The 19802-nt window shown below is 46.0% G+C and overlaps 1 protein-coding gene across 1 annotated transcript in view; it reads right to left on the bottom strand.

Moving 5' to 3' along the window:
• The window catches only part of LOC135174558 (protein disulfide-isomerase TMX3-like), an 80745-nt gene extending 61409 nt beyond the window's left edge, over nt 1-19336 (bottom strand). Inside the window, exon 1 of the transcript XR_010301996.1 lies at nt 19322-19336. The gene's annotated coding sequence lies outside the window, so the exon portion shown is untranslated. The remainder of the gene's footprint in view (nt 1-19321) is intronic.
• Between the last annotated feature and the right edge of the window lie 466 nt (nt 19337-19802).

Genomic DNA, 19802 nt, shown 5'->3' with positions numbered 1-19802 from the left:
GCTAGGATTTTAACGTGTTTCTGCTTCAAAGGAAAGCAGCTAGGAGAAAGTTTCTTCTGCCAGTGTGTGAGGGAGGTGGAAAGCTGCAGAACGGTGCAGGGGATTCCAGGCTAGGCCATTCCTGGCTGGGTCTACACGCAGAAGGAGTGTTTTTTCTAAACGGCATTTCTATGGTTCATCAATGGGGCTGGGATGTAAACGTGTTTCTGCTTCAAAGCAAAGCAGCTAGGAGAAAGTTTGTTTTGCCAGTGTGTGAGGGAGCTGGAAAGCTGCCGAATGGTGCAGGGGATTCCTGGCTAGAACATTACAGGCTGGGTCTATAAGCAGAGGGATTGCTTTTTCTATAACGAATTTCTATGTTTCATCAATGGGGCTAGGATTTAAACGTGTTTCTGCTTCAAAGGAAAGCAGCTAGGAGAAAGTTTCCTTTGCCAGTGTCTGACGCAGCTGGAAAGCTGCAGACTGGTGCAGGGGATTCCAGGCTAGGCCATTCCTGGCTGGGTCTATAAGCAGAAGGATTGCTTTTTGTATAGCGAATTTCTATGGCTCCTCAATGGGGCTAGGATGTAAACGTGTTTCTGCTTCAAAGGAAAGCAGCTAGGAGAAAGTTTCTTTAGCCAGTGTGTGACGCAGCTGGAAAGCTGCAGAATGGTGCAGGGGATTCCAGGCTAGGCCATTCCTGGATGGGTCTACACGCAGAAGGAGTGCTTTTTCTAAACGGCATTTCTATGTTTCTTCAAAAGGGATAGGATGTAATCGTGTTTCTGCTTCAAAGGAAAGCAGCTAGGAGAAAGTTTCTTTTGCCAGTGTGTGAGGGAGCTGGAAAGCTGCAGAACGGTGCAGGGGATTCCAGGCTAGGTCATTCTTGAGTGGGTCTAGAAGCAGAAGGAGTGCTTTTTGTAAAGCGAATTTCTATGGTTCTTCAATGGGGCTAGGATGTAAACGTGTTTCTGCTTCAAAGGAAAGCAGCTAGGAGAAAGTTTCTTTTGCCAGTGTGTGAGGGAGGTGGAAAGCTGCAGAATGGTGCAGGGGATTGCACGCTAGGCCATTCCTGGCTGGGTCTATAAGCAGAAGGATTGCTTTTTCTAAAGCGAATTTCTATGGTTCTTCAATAGGGATAGGATGTAAACGTGTTTCTGCTTCAAAGGAAAGCAGCTAGGAGAAAGTTTCTTTTGCCAGTGTGTGAGGGAGCTGGAAAGCTGCAGAACGGTGCAGGGGATTCCAGGCTAGGGCATTCTTGACTGGGTCTAGAAGCAGAAGGAGTGCTTTTTGTAAAGCGAATTTCTATGGTACTTCAATGGGGCTAGGATGTAGACGTGTTTCTGCTTCAAAGGAAAGCAGCTAGGAGAAAGTTTCTTTTGCCAGTGTGTGAGGGAGCTGGAAAGCTGCAGAATGGTGCAGGAAATTCCAGGCTAGGCCATTCCTGGCATGGGTCTACACGCAGAGGCGTGCTTTTTCTAATCGGCATTTCTATGGTTCCTCAATGGGGCTAGGATGTAAACGTGTTTCTGCTTCAAAGGAAAGCAGCTAGGAGAAAGTTTCTCCTGCCAGTGTGTGACGGAGGTGGAAAGCTGCGTAATGGTGTAGGGTATTCCAGGCTAGGCCATTCCTGACTGGGTCTATAAGCAGAAGGAGTGCTTTTTCTAAAGCGACTTTCTATGGTTCTTCAATGGGGCTAGGATGTAGACGTGTTTCTGCTTCAAAGGAAAGCAGCTAGGAGAAAGTTTCTTTTGCCAGTGTGTGACGCAGCTGGAAAGCTGCAGAATGGTGCACGGGATTCCAGGCTAGGTCATTCCTGGCTGGGTCTATAAGCAGAAGGTGTGCTTTTTCTAAACGGCATTTGTATGGTTCTGCAATGGGGCTAGGATGTAAACGTGTTTCTGCTTCAAAGGAAAGCAGCTAGGAGAAAGTTTCTTTTGCCAGTGTGTGAGGGAGCTGGAAAGCTGCAGAACGGTGCAGTGGATTCCAGGCTAGGTCATTCTTGACTGGGTCTAGAAGCAGAAGGAGTGCTTTTTGTAAAGCGAATTTCTATGGTTCTTCAATGGGGCTAGGATGTAAACGTGTTTCTGCTTCAAAGGAAAGCAGCTAGGAGAAAGTTTCTTTTGCCAGTGTGCCAGGGAGCTGGAAAGCTGCAGAACGGTGCAGGGGATTCCAGGCTAGGTCATTCCTGACTGGGTCTAGAAGCAGAAGGAGTGCTTTTTGTAAAGCGAATTTCTATGGTTCTTCAATGGGGCTAGGATGTAAACGTGTTTCTGCTTCAAAGGAAAGCAGCTAGGAGAAAGTTTCTTTTGCCAGTGTGTGAGGGAGCTGGAAAGCTGAAGAATGGTGCAGGGGATTCCAGGCTAGGTCGTTCTTGACTGGGTCTACACGCAGAAGGATTGCTTTTTGTAAACGGCATTTCTATGGTTCTTCAATGGGGCTAGGATGTAAACTTGTTTCTGCTTCAAAGGAAAGCAGCTAGGAGAAAGTTTCTTCTGCCAGTGTGTGAGGGAGCTGGAAAGCTGCAGAATGGTGTAGGGGATTCCAGGCTAGGCCATTCTTGACTGGGTCTACACGCAGAAGGAGTGCTTTTTGTAAAGCGAATTTCTATGGTTCTTCAATAGGGATAGGATGTAAACGTGTTTCTGCTTCAAAGGAAAGCAGCTAGGAGAAAGTTTCTTTTGCCAGTGTGTGACGCAGCTGGAAAGCTGCAGAATGGTGCAGGGGATTCCAGGCTAGGTCATTCCTGGCTGGGTCTATAAGCAGAAGGATTGCTTTTTCTAAACGGCATTTCTATGGTTCTTCAATGGGGCTAGGATGTAAACGTGTTTCTGCTTCAAAGGAAAGCAGCTAGGAGAAAGTTTCTTTTGCCAGTGTGTGAGGGAGCTGGTAAGCTGCAGAATGGTGCAGGGGATTCCAGGCTAGGCCATTCCTGGCTGGGTCTATAAGCAGAAGGAGTGCTTTTTCTAAACGGCATTTCTATGGTTCTTCAATGGGGCTAGGATGTAAATGTGTTTCTGCTTCAAAGGAAAGCAGCTAGGAGAAAGTTTCTTTTGCCAGTGTGTGAGGCAGCTGGAAAGCTGCAGAATGGTGTAGGGGATTCCAGGCTAGGTGATTCCTGACTGGGTCTATAAGCAGAAGGAGTGCTTTTTTTAAACGGCATTTCTATGGTTCCTCAATAGGGATAGGATGTAAACGTGTTTCAGCTTCAAAGGAAAGCAGCTAGGAGAAAGTTTCTTTTGCCAGTGTGTGAGGGAGCTGGAAAGCTGCAGAATGGTGCAGGGGATTACAGGCTAGGCCATTCCTGGATGGGTCTACACGCAGAAGGATTGCTTTTTCTAAACGGCATTTCTATGGTTCTTCAATGGGGCTAGGATGTAAACGTGTTTCTGCTTCAAAGGAAAGCAGCTAGGAGAAAGTTTCTTCTGCCAGTGTGTGACGGATCTGGAAAGCTGCAGAATGGTGCAAGGGATTCCAGGCTAGGTCATTCTTGACTGGGTCTACAAGCAGAAGGTTTGCTTTTTCTATACGGCATTTCTATGGTTCTTCAATGGGGCTAGGATGTAAACGTGCTTCTGCTTCAAAGGAAAGCAGCTAGGAGAAAGTTTCTTCTGCCAGTGTGTGAGGGAGCTGGAAAGCTGCAGAATGGTGCAAGGGATTCCGGGCTAGGCCATTCCTGGCTGGGTCTATAAGCAGAAGGATTGCTTTTTCTAAAGCGAATTTCTATGGTTCTTCAATAGGGCTAGGATGTAAACGTGTTTCTGCTTCAAAGGAAAGCAGCTAGGAGAAAGTTTCTTTTGCCAGTGTGTGAGGGAGCTGGAAAGCTGCAGAGTGGTGCAGGGGATTCCAGGCTAGGCCATTCCTGGCTGGGTCTATAAGCAGAAGGATTGCTTTTTCTAATCGGCATTTCTATGGTTCTTCAATGGGGCTAGGATGTAAACGTGTTTCTGCTTCCAAGGAAAGCAGCTAGGAGAAAGTTTCTTTTGCCAGTGTGTGAGGGAGCTGGAAAGCTGCAGAATGGTGCAGGGGATTCCAGGCTAGGTCATTCCTGACTGGGTCTACAAGCAGAAGGAGTCCTTTTTGTAAAGCGAATTTCTATGGTTCTTCAATGGGGCTAGGATGTAAACGTGTTTCTGCTTCAAAGGAAAGCAGCTAGGAGAAAGTTTCTTCTGCCAGTGTGTGAGGGAGCTGGAAAGCTGAAGAATGGTCTAGGGCATTCCAGGCTAGGCCATTCCTGACTGGGTCTATAAGCAGAAGGATTGCTTTTTCTAAATGGCATTTCTATGGTTCTTCAAAGGGGCTAGGATGTAAACGTGTTTCCGCTTCAAATGAAAGCAGCTAGGAGAAAGTTTCTTTTGCCAGTGTGTGAGGGAGCTGCAAAGCTTCAGAATGGTGCAGGGGATTCCAGGCTAGCTCATTCTTGACTGGGTCTATATGCAATAGGATTGCTTTTTCTGATCGGCATTTCTATAGTTCTTCAATGGGGCTAGCATGTAAATGTGTTTCTTCTTCAAAGGAAAGCAGCTAGGAGAAAGTTTCTTTTGCCACTGTGTGAGGGAGCTGGAAAGCTGCAGAATGGTGTAGGGGATTCCAGGCTAGGTCATTCCTGACTTTGTCTATAAGCAGAAGGAGTGCTTTTTGTAAAGCGAATTTCTATGGTTCTTCAATTTGGATAGGATGTAAATGTGTTTCAGCTTCGAAGGAGAGCAGCTAGGAGAAAGTTTCTTTTGCCAGTGTGTGAGGGAGCTGGAAAGCTGCAGAATGGTGCAGGGGATTCCAGGCTAGGCCATTCCTGGCTGGGTCTACACGCAGAAGGAGTGCTTTATCTAAACGGCATTTCTATGGTTCTTCAATGGGGCTAGGATGTAAACGTGTTTCTGCTTCAAAGGAAAGCAGCTAGGAGAAAGTTTCTTTTGCCAGTGTGTGAGGGAGCTGGAAAGCTGCAGAATGGTGCAGGGGATTCCAGGCTAGGTCATTCCTGACTGGGTCTATAAGCAGAAGGATTCCTTTTTCTAAACAGCATTTCTATGGTTCTTCAATGGGGCTAGGATGTAGACGTGTTTCTGCTTCAAAGGAAAGCAGCTAGGAGAAAGTTTCTTTTGCCAGTGTGTGAGGGAGCTGGAAAGCTGCAGAATGGTGCAGGGGATTCCAGGCTAGGCCATTCCTGGATGGGTCTACACGCAGAAGGAGTGCTTTTTCTAAACGGCACTAATATGGATCTTCAATGGGGCTAGGATGTAAACGTGTTTCTGCTTCAAAGGAAAGCAGCTAGGAGAATGTTTCTTTTGTTAGTGTGTGAGTGAGCTGGAAAGTAGTAGAATGGTGCAGGGGATTCCAGGCTAGGCCATTCCTGACTGGGTCTATAAGCAGAAGGAGTGCTTTTTGTAAAGCGACTTTCTATGGCTCTTCAATGGGGCTAGGATGTAAACGTGTTTCTGCTTCAAAGGAAAGCAGCTAGGAGAAAGTTTCTTTTGCCAGTGTGTGAGGGAGCTGGAAAGCTGCAGAATGGAGCAGGAGATTGCAGGCTAGGCCATTCCTGGCTGGGTCTATAAGCAGAAGGATTGCTTTTTCTAAACAGCATTTCTATGGTTCTTCAATGGGGATAGGATGTAAACGTGTTTCTGCTTCAAAAGAAAGCAGCTAGGAGAAAGTTTCTTTTGCCAGTGTGTGACGCAGCTGGAAAGATGCAGAATGGTGTAGGGGATTCCAAGCTAGGTCATTCCTGGCTGTGTCTATAAGCAGCAGGATTGCTTTTTTAAAGCAAATTTCTGTGTTTCATCAATGGGAGTAGGATGTAAACGTGTTTCTGCTTCAAAGGAAAGCAGCTAGGAGAAAGTTTCTTTTGCCAGTGTGTCAGTGACTTGGAAAGCTGCGGAATGGTGCAGGGGATTCCAGGCTAGGCCATTCCTGGATGGGTCTACACGCAGAAGGAGTGCTTTTTCTAAACGAATTTCTATGTTTCATCAATGGGGCTAGGATGTAAACGTGTTTCTGCTTCAAAGGAAAGCAGCTAGGAGAAAGTTTCTTTTGCCAGTGTGTGAGGGAGCTGGAAAGCTGCAGAATGGTGTCGGGAATTCTAGGCTAGGCCATTCCTGGCTGGGTCTATAAGCAGAAGGATTGCTTTTTCTAAACAGCATTTCTATGTTTCTTCAATGGGGCTAGGATGTAAACGTGTTTCTGCTTCAAAGGAAAGCAGCTAGGAGAAAGTTTCTTTTGCCAGTGTGTGACGCAGCTGGAAAGATGCAGAATGGTGTAGGGGATTCCAGGCTAGGTCATTCCTGACAGGGTCTATAAGCAGAATGAATGCTTTTTGTAATGCGAATTTCTATGTTTCTTCACTGGGGCTAGGATGTAAACGTGTTTCTGCTTCAAAGGAAAGCAGCTAGGAGAAAGTTTCGTTTGCCAGTGTGTGAGGGAGCTGGAAAGCTACAGAACGGTGCAGGAGATTCCAGGCTAGGCCATTCCTGGCTGGGTCTATAAGCAGAAGGATTGCTTTTTCTAAACGAATTTCTATGTTTCATCAATGGGGCTAGGATGTAAACGTGTTTCTGCTTCAAAGGAAAGCAGCTAGGAGAAAGTTTCTTTTGCCAGTGTGTGAGGGAGTTGGAAAGCTGCAGAATGGAGCAGGAGATTGCAGGCTAGGCCATTCCTGGCTGGGTCTATAAGCAGAAGGATTGCTTTTTCTAAACAGCATTTCTATGGTTCTTCAATGGGGCTAGGATGTAAACGTGTTTCTGCTTCAAAGGAAAGCAGCTAGGAGAAAGATTCTTTTGCCAGTGTGTGACGCAGCTGGAAAGATGCAGAATGGTGTAGGGGATTCCAGGCTAGGTCATTCCTGACAGGGTCTATAAGCAGAATGAGTGCTTTTTGTAAAGTGAATTTCTATGTTTCTTCACTGGGGCTAGGATGTAAACGTGTTTCTGCTTCAAAGGAAAGCAGCTAGGAGAAAGTTTCTTTTGCCAGTGTGTGAGGGAGCTGGAAAGCTGCAGAACGGTGCAGGATATTCCAGGCTGGGCCATTCCTGGCTGTGTCTATAAGCAGGAGTGCTTTTTCTAAACGGTATTTCTATGGTTCTTCAATGGGACTAGGATCTAAACGTGTTTCTGCTTCAAAGGAAAGCAGCTAGGAGAAAGTTTCTTTTGCCAGTGTGTGACGCAGCTGGAAAGCTGCAGAATGGTGCAGGGGATTCCAGGCTAGGTCATTCCTGACTGGGTCTATAAGCAGAAGGAGTGCTTTTTGTAAAGCGAATTTCTATGGTTCTTCAATAGGGATAGGATGTAAACGTGCTTCTGCTTCAAAGGAAAGCAGCTAGGAGAAAGTTTCTTCTGCCAGTGTGTCATGCAGCTGGAAAGCTAGAGAATGGTGCAGGGGATTCCAGGCTAGGCCATTCCTGGATGGGTCTACACACAGAAGGAGTGCTTTATCTAAATGGCATTTCTATGGTTCTTCAATGGGGCTAGGATGTAAACGTGTTTCTGCTTCAATGTAAAGCAGCTAGGAGAAAGTTCCTTTTGCCAGTGTGTGAGGAAGCTGGAAAGCTGCAGAATGGTGCAGGAGATTCCAGGCTAGGTCATTCCTGGCTGGGTCTATAGCAGAATGATTGCTTTTTGTAAAGCGAATTTCTATGGTTCTTCAATGGGGCTAGGATGTAAACGTGTTTCTGCTTCAAAGGAAAGCAGCTAGGAGAAAGTTTCTTTTGCCAGTGTGTGACGCAGCTGGAAAGCTGCAGAATGGTGCAGGGAATTCCAGGCTAGGCCATTCCTGACTGGGTCTATAAGTTGAATGAGTGCTTTTTGTAAAGCGAATTTCTATGGTTCTTCAATAGGGATAGGATGTAAACGTGTTTCTGCTTCAAAGGAAAGCAGCTAGGTGAAAGTTTCCTTTGCCAGTGTGTGACGCAGCTGGAAAGCTGCAGAATGGTGCCTGGGATTCCAGGCTAGGCCATTCCTGGCTGGCTCCATAAGCAGAGGGATTGCTTTTTGGAAAGCGAATTTCTATGGTTCTTCAATGGGGATAGGATGTAAACGTGTTTCTGCTTCAAAGGAAAGCAGCTAGGAGAAAGTTTCTTTTGCCAGTGTGTGAGGGAGGTGGAAAGCTGCAGAATGGTGTAGGGGATTCCAGGCTAGATCATTCCTGACTGGGTCTATAAGCAGAAGGAGTGCTTTTTGTAAAGCGAATTTATATGGTTCTTCAATGGGCATAGGATGTAAACGTGTTTCTGCTTCAAAGGAAAGCAGCTAGGAGAAAGTTTCTTTTGCCAGCGTGTGACGCCGCTGGAAAGCTGCAGAATGGTGCAGGGGATTCCAGGCTAGGCCATTCCTGACTGGGTCTATAAGCAGAATGAATGCTTTTTCTAAACGGTATTTCTATGTTTCTTCAATGGGGCTACGATGTAAACGTGTTTCTGCTTCAGAGGAAAGCAGCTAGGAGAAAGTTTCTTTTGCCAGTGTGTGACGCAGCTGGAAAGCTGCAGAATGGTGCAGGGGATTCCAGGCTAGGTCATTCCTGACTGGGTCTATAAGCAGAAGGAGTACTTTTTGTAAACGGCATTTCTATGGTTCTTCAATGGGGCTAGGATGTAAACGTGTTTCTGCTTCAAAGGAAAACAGCTAGGAGAAAGTTTCTTTTGCCAGTGTGTGACGCAGCTGGAAAGCTGCAGAATGGTGTAGGGGATTCCAGGCTAGGTCATTCCTGGATGGGACTATAAGCAGAAGGAGTGCTTTTTGTAAAGCAAATTTCTATGGTTCTTCAATGGGCCTAGGATGTAAACGTGTTTCTGCTTCAAAGGAAAGCAGCTAGGAGAAAGTTTCTTTTGCCAGTGTGTGACGCAGCTGGAACGCTGCAGAATGGTGCAGGAGATTCCAGGCTAGGTCATTCCTGACTGGGTCTATAAGCAGAAGGAGTGCTTTTTCTAAGCGGCATTTCTATGGTTCTTCAATGGGGCTAGGATGTAAACGTGTTTCTGCTTCAAAGGAAAGCAGCTAGGAGAAAGTTTCTTTTGCCAGTGTGTGAGGGAGCTGGAAAGCTGCAGAATGGTGCCGGGGATTCCAGGCTAGGTCATTCCTGACTGGGTCTATAAGCAGAAGGATTGCTTTTTGTAAAGCGAATTTCTATGGTTCTTCAATGGGGCTAGGATGTAAACGTGTTTCTGCTTCAAAGGAAAGCAGCTAGGAGAAAGTTTCTTTTGCCAGTGTGTGACGCAGCTGGAAAGCTGCAGAATGGTGTAGGGGATTCCAGGCTAGGTCATTCCTGACTGGGTCTATAAGCAGAAGGAGTGCTTTTTGTAAAGCGAATTTCCATGTTTCCTCAAAGGGGCTAGGATGTAAACGTGTTTCTGCTTCAAAGGAAAGCAGCTAGGAGAAAGTTTCTTCTGCCAGTGTGTCATGCAGCTGGAAAGCTAGAGAATGGTGCAGGGGATTCCAGGCTAGGCCATTCCTGGATGGGTCTACACACAGAAGGAGTGCTTTATCTAAATGGCATTTCTATGGTTCTTCAATGGGGCTAGGATGTAAACGTGTTTCTGCTTCAAAGGAAAGCAGCTAGGAGAAAGTTTCTTTTGCCAGTGTGTGACGCAGCTGGAAAGCTGCAGAATGGTGCAGGGGATTCCAGGCTAGGCCATTCCTGACTGGGTCTATGAGCAGAAGGAGTGTTTTTTGTAAAGCGAATTTCAATGGTTTTCAATGGGGATAGGATGTAAACGTGTTTCTGCTTCAAAGGAGAGCAGCTAGGAGAAAGTTTCTTTTGCCAGTGTGTGAGGGAGCTGGAGAGCTGCAGAATGGTGCAGGGGATTCCAGGCTAGGTCATTCCTGACTGGGTCTATAAGGAGAAGGATTGCTTGTTCTAAAACGAATTTCTATGTTTCTTCAATGGGGCTAGGATGTAAACGTGTTTCTGCTTCAAAGGAAAGCAGCTAGGAGAAAGTTTCTTTTGCCAGTGTCTGACGCAGCTGAAAAGCTGCAGAATGGTGTAGGGGATTCCAGGCTAGGTCATTCCTGACTGGGTCTATAAGCAGAAGGAGTGCTTTTTGTAAAGCGAATTTCTGTGTTTCTTCAATGGGGCTAGGATGTAAATGTGTTTATGCTTCAAAGGAAAGCAGCTAGGAGAAAGTTTCTTTTGCCAGTGTGTGAGTGAGCTGGAAAGCTGCAGAATGGTGCAGGGGATTCCAGGCTACGCCATTGCTGTCTGGGTCTATAAGCAGAAGGATTGCTTTTTCTAATCCGAATTTCTATGTTTCTTCAATGGGGCAAGGATGTAAACGTGTTTCTGCTTCAAAGGAAAGCAGCTAGGAGAAAGTTTCTTTTGCCAGAGTATGTGGGAGCTGGAAAGCTGCAGAATGGTGCAGGGAATTCCAGGCTAGGCCATTCCTGGCTGGGTCTACACGCAGACGGATTGCTTTTTCTAACCGGCATTTCTATGGTTCTCCAATGGGGCTAGGATGTAAAAGTCTTCCTGCTTCAAAGGAAAGCAGCTAGCTGAAAGTTTCTTTTGCCAGTCTGTGAGGGAGCTGGAAAGCTGCAGAATGGTGCAGGGGATTCCAGGCTACGTCATTCCTGACTGGGTCTATAAGCAGAAGGATTGCTTTTTCTGAACCGAATTTCTATGTTTCTTCAATGCGGCTAGGATGTAAACGTGTTTCTGCTTCAAAGGAAAGCTGATAGGACAAAGTTTCTTTTGCCAGGGTGTCAGAGAGCTGGAAAGCTGCAGAATGCTGCAGGGGATTCCAGGCTAGGTCATTCCTGACTGGGTCTATAAGTAGAAGGAGTGCTTTTTCTAAACCGAATTTCTATGTTTCTTCAAGGGGGCTAGGATGTAAACGTGTTTCTGCTTCAAAGGAAAGCAGCTAGGAGAAAGTTTCTTTTGCCAGTGAGTCACGCAGCTGGAAAGCTGCAGAACGGTGTAGGGGATTCCAGGCTAGGTCATTCCTGGCTGGGTCTATAAGCAGAAGGAGTGCTTTTCGTAAAGCGAATTTCTATGTTTCTTCAATGGGGCTAGGATGTAAACGTGTTTCTGCTTCAAAGGAAAGCATCTAGGAGAAAGTTTCTTTTGCCAGTGTGTGACGCAGCTGGAAACCTGCAGAATGGTGTAGGGAATTCTAGGCTAGGTCATTCCTCGCTGGGTCTACAGGCAGAAGGAGTGCTTTTTGTAAAGCGAATTTCTATGGTTCTTCAATAGTGATAGGATGTAAACGTGTTTCTCCTTCAAAGGAAAGCAGCTAGGAGAAAGCTTCTTTTGCCCGTGTGTGAGGGAGTTGGAAAGCTGCAGAATGACGTAGGGGATTCCAGGCTAGGTCATTCCTGACTGGGTCTATAAGCAGAAGGAGTGCTTTTTGTAAAGCGAATTTCTATGTTTCTTCAATGGGGCAAGGATGTAAACGTGTTTCTGCTTCAAAGGAAAGCAGCTAGGAGAAAGTTTCTTTTGCCAGTGTGTGACACAGCTGGAAAGCTGCAGAATGGTGCAGGAGATTCCAGGCTAGGCCATTCCTGGCTGGGTCTATAAGCAGGAGTGCTTTTTCTAAACGGTATTTCTATGGTTCTTCAGTGGGGCTAGAATGTAAACGTGTTTCTGCTTCAAAGGAAAGCAGCTAGGAGAAAGATTCTTTTGCCAGTGTGTGATGCAGCTGGAAAGCTGCAGAATGGTGTAGGGGATTCCAGGCTAGGCCATTCCTGGCTGGCTCTATAAGCAGAAGGAGTGCTTTTTGTAAAGCGAATTTCTATGTTTCTTCAATGGGGCTAGGATGTAAACGTGTTTCTGCTTCAAAGGAAAGCAGCTAGGAGAAAGTTTCTTTTGCCAGTGTGTGAGGGAGCTGGAAAGCTGCAGAACAGTGCAGGAGATTCCAGGCTAAGCCATTCCTAGCTGGGTCTACAAGCAGAATGAGTGCTTTTTCTAAACGGCATTTCTATGGTTCTTCATTGGGACTAGGATGTAAACGTGTTTCTGCTTCAAAGGAAAGCAGCTAGGAGAAAGTTGCTTTTGCCAGTGTGTGAGGGAGCTGGAAAGCTGCAGAATGGTGCAGGGGATTCCAAGCTAGGTCATTCCTGGCTGGGTCTATAAGCAGAAGGAGTGCTTTTTGAAAAGCGAATTTTTTATGGTTCTTCAATGGGGCTAGGATGTAAACGTGTTTCTGCTTCAAAGGAAAGCAGCTAGGAGAAAGTTTCTTTTGCCAGTGTGTGACGCAGCTGGAAAGCTGCAGAATGGTGTAGGAGATTGTCGTGGAACGCAGTTTCGCGGCAGAGTTTTATGGGGAAAATACGCGAGGCGTTGACTATTTTATCAGTGATTTATTGCAAAAATGTGAATTCCCTCTTCCCGAAACTACACCACCCTTGTTAATTCTTTTGATCGAGGTAAAAGTAACATTTCCGAAAATGGCAAATTAAAGAGTCTATGATGTTTAAAGAGAGTTCTTTTCAGTCTCTGGTTTGAGTTAATAGTTCGTCAGCTACTCACAGTCTGTAGCTTGGTAGGGAGTCCCTTTCTCCCGATGAGGGTCCAGGCATGTGCAGGCTTCCTGCCTCTGCGGCTCGGCGTGTCCGCCCGAGGTGAGGCTAGATCGGCAAGCAGTTTGTTGTCGTTAGAAGTTCGAGGAAGGACAGGAGCGAGGAAGGGAAAAAAACAGAATGGCTGGAAAAACCCAGAAGGGAAAGGGGCAGACCCAGAAGGCTAGGGCCTCGATCCTGGCCTGTCCACCATTTTTATAATGTTCCAAAATAGGGCTAGCCCACAATTCGGACCATTTTTACGTTGTTCACATACATTGGTAAAAAACAGTAAGCAACTTATGCAATTGGATAACATTACCTAAACAATATAAAGACCACTCCTCAGGCCAGCCCTCCTGCAGGTGTTGGGCAGGCTTGAGAAAGTCGTTTCTACTAACCAAAACAATACCCTGTTGTCTGGAAAGCAAGGCCACTCTCATCCCACTTTGACGCCAAGTAAAAGGAAAACATGGCCAGTGTTTACCGTCTACTTGCCTTAGGCCGAAACCATCCCATGGGACTGAAAGATTGTTTTGGGTTTTCGATGCTTTCTGCTCGAATATGAGGCACTAGAAACTACACAATATAGCAAAAACTTAGAGACCTTTTGCTACTCTCCATGACAGGGATTCCAGGCTAGGCCATTCCTGGCTGGGTCTATAAGCAGAAGGAGTGCTTTTTGTAAAGCGAATTTCTATGGTTCTTCAGTGGGGATAGGATGTAAATGTGTTTCTGCTTCAAAGGAAAGCAGCTAGGAGAAAGTTTCTTTTGCCAGTGTGTGACGCAGCTGGAAAGCTGCAGAATGGTGTAGGGGAATTCCAGGCTAGGTCATTCCTGGCTGGGTCTACACGCAGAAGGAGTGCTTTTTGTAAAGCGAATTTCTATGGTTCTTCAATAGGGATAGGATGTAAACGTGTTTCTGCTTCAAAGGAAAGCAGCTAGGAGAAGTTTCTTTTGCCAGTGTGTGATGCAGCTGGAAAGATGCAGAATGGTGTAGGGGATTCCAGGCTAGGTCATTCCTGGCTGGGTCTATAAGCAGAAGGAGTGCTTTTTGTAAAGCGAATTTCTATGTTTCTTCAATAGGGATAGGATTTAAATGTGTTTCTGCTTCAAAGGAAAGCAGCTAGGAGAAAGTTTCTTTTGCCAGTGTGTGACGCAGCTGGAAACCTGCAGATTGGTGCAGAGGATTCCAGGCTAGGTCATTTCTGACTGGGTCTATATGCAGAAGGAGTGCTTTTTCTAAACGGCATTTCTATGGTTCTTCAATGGGGCTAGGATGTAAACGTGTTTCTGCTTCAAAGGAAAACAGCTAGGAGAAAGTTTCTTTTGCCAGTGTGTGACACAGCTGGAAAGCTGCAGAATGGTGCAGGGGATTCCAGGCTAGGTCATTCCTGACTGGGTCTATAAGCAGAATGAGTACTTTTTGTGATGCGAATTTCTATGATTCTTAAATGGGGCTAGGATGTAAACGTGTTTCTGCTTCAAAGGAAAGCAGCTAGGAGAAAGTTTCTTTTGCCAGTGTGTGAGGGAGCTAGAAAGCTGCAGAACGGTGCAGGAAATTCCAGGCGAGGCCATTCCTGGATGGGTCTATAAGCAGAAGGAGTGCTTTTTGTAAAGCGAATTTCTATGCTTCTTCAATGGGGCTAGGATGTAAACGTGTTTCTGCTTCCAAGGAAAGCAGCTAGGAGAAAGTTTCTTTTGCTAGTGTATGAGGGAGCTGGAAAGCTGCAGAATGGTGTACGGGATTCCAGGCTAGGTCATTGTGGCTAGGTCTATAAGACGAAGGAGTGCTTTTTGTAAAGCGAATTTCTATGGTTCTTCAATGGGGCTAGGATGTAAAGGTGTTTCTGCTTCAAAGGAAAGCATCTAGGAGAAAGTTTCTTTTGCCAGTGTGTTATGCAGCTGGAAAGCTGCAGAATGGTGCAGGAGATTCCAGGCTAGGCCATTCTTAGCTGGGTCTATAAGCAGAAGGAGTGCTTTTTCTAAACAGCATTACTATGTTTCTTCAATGGGGCTAGGATGTAAACGTTCTTCTGCTTCAAAGGAAAGCAGCTAGGAGAAAGTTTCTTTTCCAGTGTGTGACGCAGCTGGAAAGCTGCAGAATGGTGCAGGACATTCCAAACTAGGCCATTCCTGGCTGGGTCTAGAAGCGGAAGGAGTGCTTTTTCTAAACGGCATTTCTATGGTTCTTCAATGGGGCTAGGATGTAAACGTGTTTCTGCTTCAAAGGAAAGCAGCTAGGAGAAAGTTTCTTCTGCCAGTGTGTGACGCAGCTGGAAAGCTGCATAATGGCGTAGGGGATTCCAGGCTAGGCCATTGCTGACTGGGTCTATAAGCAGAATGAGTGCATTTTGTAAAGCGAATTTCCATGGTTCTTCAATATGGCTAGGATGTAAACGTGTTTCTGCTTCAAAGCAAAGCAGCTAGGAGAAAGTTTCTTTTGCCAGTGTGTGACGCAGCTGAAAAGCTGCAGAATGGTGCCGGGGATTCCAGGCTAGGTCATTCCTGACTGGGTCTATAAGCAGAAGGAGTGCTTTTTGTAAAGCGAATTTCTGTGGTTCTTCAACAGGGATAGGATGTAAACGTATTTCTGCTTCAAAGGAAAGCAGCTAGGAGAAAGTTTCTTCTGCCAGTGTGTGACGCAGCTGGAAAGCTGCAGAATGGTGTATGGGATTCCAGGCTAGGTCATTCCTCGCTGGGTCTACACGCAGAAGGAGTGCTTTTTGTAAAGCCAATTTCTATGATTCTTCAATGGGGATAGGATGTAAACGTGTTTCTGCTTCAAAGGAAAGCAGCTAGGAGAACGTTTCTTTTGCCAGTGTGTTATGCAGCTGGAAAGCTGCAGAATGGTGCAGGAGATTCCAGACTAGGCCATTCCTGGCTGGGTCTATAAGCAGAAGGAGTGCTTTTTCTAAACAGCATTACTATGTTTCTTCAATGGGGCTAGGATGTAAACGTGTTTCTGCTTCAAAGGAAAGCAGCTAGGAGAAAGTTTCTTTTGCCAGTGTGTGAGGGAGCTGGAATGCTGCAGAATGGTGCAGGGGATTCCAGGCTAGGCCATTCCTGACTGGGTCTATACGCAGAAGGAGTGCTTTTTGTAAAGCGAATTTCTATGGTTCTTCAATAGGGCTAGGATTATGATGTCACAGTGAGCATTGTGTGACGTCAGAAAGAATATTGTCTAACGTCACAAAAACCATTGTGACGTCACAGAGTGCAATGTGTGATGTCACCAAGACCATTGTGTGACGCCATAGAAAGCATTGTGATGTCACAGTGAGCTCTGCGAGACGTCACAAAGACCATTGTGTGACATCACAGAGTGCATTGTGTTACATCACAAAGACCATTGAGTGACGTCACAGAAACCAGTGTGATGTCACAATGAGCATTGTGTGATGTCACAAAGACCATTGTGAGACATCATAGAAAGCTTTGTGATGTCACAGTGAGCATTGTGTGACGTCACAAAGACCATTGTGTGATGTCAGAAAGACCATTCTGTGACGTCACAGAAAGCATTGTGATGTCACAGTAAGCATTGTGTTACGTCACAAAGACCATTGTATGACATCACAAAGACCATCGTGTGACGTCACAGAAAACGTTGTGATGTCACAGTTACCATTGTGTGACGTCTCAGAAAGCATTGTGATGTCACAGAGTGCATTGTGTGATTTCACAAAGACCATTGAGAGACGTCACAGAAAGCATTGTGATGTCACAGTGAGCATTGTGTTATATCACAGTGAGCATTGTGCGACGTCACAGAAAGCATTGTGACGTCACAGAGTGCATTGTGTGACGTCACAAAGACCGTAGTGTTACGTCACTGAAGGCATTGTGATGTCACTGTTTCCATTGTGTGATGTCACAAAGACCATTGTGTGACGTCACAAAGGCCATTGCGTGACGTCACAGAAAGCATTGTGATGTCACAGAGTGCATTGTGTGATGCCACTAAGACCATTGTATGATGTCACAGAAAGCATTATGATGTCACAGACCGCAATGTGTGCTGTCACAAAGAACGTTGTGTGACGTCACTAAGACCATTGCGTGACGTCACACAGACCATTGTGTGACGTCACAGAGACAGTTGTGTGACGTCACAGAGTGCATTGTTTGACGTCACAAAGACCATTACGTGACGTCATAAAGACCATTGCGTGATGTCACAAAGACCATTGTTTGACGTCACAGAAAGCATTGTGATGTCACAGTGAGCACGGCGTGACGTCACAAAGACCATTGTGTGACATCACAGAAAGCATTCTGATGTCAGAGTGAGCATTGTGTGATGTCTAAAAAGACCATAGTATGATGTCACAGAATGCATTGTGATGTCACAGTGAGCATTGTGTGACGTCACAAACACCATTGTGTGACATCACAGAAAGCATTGTGATGTCACAGTGAGCATTGTGTGACATTCACAAAGACCATTTTATGATGTCACAGAATGCATTCTGATGTCACAGTGAGCATTGTGTGACGTCACAATGAACATTGTGTGACATCACAGAAAGCATTGTGATGTCACAGTGAGCATTGGGTGACGTCACAAAGACCATTGTATGACATCACAGAAAGCATTGTGATGTCACAGTGAGCACTGTGTAATGTCACAAAGACCAATGTGTGACATCACTGAGTGCATTGTGTGACTCACAAAGGCCATTGCGTGACGTCACAGAAAACATTGTGATGTCACACTGAGCATTGTGTGACGCCACAAAAACCATTGTTTGACGTCACATTGAGCATTGTGTGATCTCACTAAGACCGTTAAGTGACATCACAGAGTGCATTGTGTGACGTCACAAAGACCATTGTGAGACATCACAGAAAGCATTGTGATGTCACAGAGTGCATTGAGTGACGTCACAAAGACCATTGTGTGACGTTACAGAAAGTATTGTGATGTCACAGTGATCATTGTGTGATGTCACAGAGTGTTTTGTGTGATGTCACAAAGACAATTGTGTGACGTCACAGAAAGCATTGTGATGTCACAGTGAGCATTGTGTGACGTCTCAAAGACCATTGTGTGACGTCTCAAAGACCATTGTGTGACGTCACCAAGACCATTGTGTGACGTCACAGAAAGCATTGTTATGTCACAGTGAGCACTGTGTGATGTCACAAAGATCATTGTGTGACATCACTGAGTGCATTGTGTGACACACAAAGACCATTGTGTGACATCACAGAAAGCACTGTGATGTCACAGTGAGCATTGTGTGACGTCACAAAGACCATTGCGTGATGTCACAGAAAGCATTGTGATGTCACAGTGAGCACTGCGTGACGTCACAGTAAGCATTGTGTGACATCAGAGAAAGCATTGTGATGTCACAGTGAGCATTGTCTGACCTCTCAAAGACCATTGTGTGACGTCACAGAAAGCATTGTGATGTCACAGTGAGCATTGTGTGACGTCACAAAGACCATTGTGTGACATCACAGAAAGCATTGTGATGTCACAGTGAGCACTGTGTGACGTCACAGTAAGCATTGTGTGACATCACTGAAAGCATTGTGATGTCATAGTGAGCATTGTGTGATGTCACAAAGACCATTTTATGATGTCACAGAAAGCATTGTGATTTCACAGTGAGCATTGTGTGACGTCACAAAGACTATTGTGTGACATCACAGAAAGCATTGTGATGTCACAATGAGCATTGTGTGACGTCACAGAAAGCATTGTCATGTCACAGTGAGCACTGTGTGACATCACAACGACCATTGTGTGACGTCACAGAAAGCAATGTGATGTCACAGTGAGCATTGTGTGATGTCACAAAGACCATTGTATGTTGTCACAGAAAGCATTGTGATGTAACAGCATCGTGTGATGTCACAAAGATCATTGTGTGACATCACTGAGTGCCGTGTGATGTCACAAAGGCCATTGTATGACATCACAGAAAGCATTGTGATGTCACAGTGAGCACTGTGTGATAGCACAGTGAGCCTTGTGTGACGTCACAGAAAGCATTCTGATATCAGAGCATTGTGTGATGTCACAAAGATCATTGCTTGATATTATAGAAAGCATTGTGATGTCACAGTGAGCATTGAGTGACGTCACAAAGACCATTGTGTGACATCTCTGTGTGCATTGTGTAACGTCACAAAGTCCATTGTGTGACGTCACAGAAAGCATTGTGATGTCACAGTGAGCACTGTGTGACGTCACAACAACCATTGTGTGACGTCACAGAAAGCATTGTGATGTCACAGTGAGCATTGTGTGATGTCACAAAGACCATTGTATGTTGTCACAGAAAGCATTGTGATGTCACAGTGAGCATAGTGTGATGTCACAAAGACCATTGTGTGACATCACTGAGTGCATTGTGTGACATCACAAAGACCATTGAGTGACGTCACAGAAAGCATTGTGATGTCACAGTGAGCACTGTGTGATATCACAGTGGCCATTGTGTGACGTCACAGAAAGCATTGTGATGTCACAATGAGCACTGTGTGATGTCACAAACACCATTTTATGATGTCAAAGAATGCATTGTGATGTCACAGTGAGCATTGTGTGATGTCACAAAGACCATTGTGTGACATCACAGAAAGCATTGTGATGTCACAGTGAGCACTGTGCGACGTCACAAAGACCATTGTGTGACAGTATCACCAGTATCACAGTATCACCAAGGTTGGAAGAGACCTCACAGATCATCAAGTCCAACCCTTTACTACAGTGCCCAAGGCTAGACCATGGCACCAAGTGCCACATCCAACCTTGCCTTGAACTGCCCCAGGGACGACGACTCCACCACCTCCCCAGGCAGCCCATTCCAGTGGCCAATGACTCTCTCAGTGAAGAACTTTCTCCTCACCTCGAGCCGAAATTTCCCCTGGCGCAGCCTGAGGCTGTGTCCTCTCGTTCTGGTGCTGGCCACCTGAGAGAAGAGAGCAACCTCCTCCTGGCCACAACCACCCTTCAGGTAGTTGTAGACAGCAATAAGGTCACCCCTGAGCCTCCTCTTCTCCAGGCTAAACAACCCCAGCTCCCTAAGCCTCTCCTCGTAGGGCTTGTGCTCGAGGCCTCTCCCCAGCCTCGTCGCCCTTCTCTGGACACGCTCAAGCATCTCAGTGTCCTTCCTAAACTGGGGGGCCCAGAACTGAACGCAGTACTCGAGGTGTGGTCTGACCAGTGCAGAGTACAGGGGCAGAATGACCTCCCTGCTCCTGCTAACCACACCATTCCTGATGCAGGCCAGGATGCCACTGGCTCTCTTGGCCACCTGGGCACACTGCTGGCTCATGTTCAGGCAGGTATCAATCAGCACCCCCAGATCGCTCTCTGTCTGGCTGCTC

The sequence above is a fragment of the Pogoniulus pusillus genome, unplaced genomic scaffold (assembly GCF_015220805.1).
Source record: "Pogoniulus pusillus isolate bPogPus1 unplaced genomic scaffold, bPogPus1.pri scaffold_78_arrow_ctg1, whole genome shotgun sequence".
Classification (NCBI taxonomy): Eukaryota; Metazoa; Chordata; class Aves; order Piciformes; family Lybiidae; genus Pogoniulus; species Pogoniulus pusillus.
This window is presented reverse-complemented; position numbering and strand designations above follow the sequence as displayed.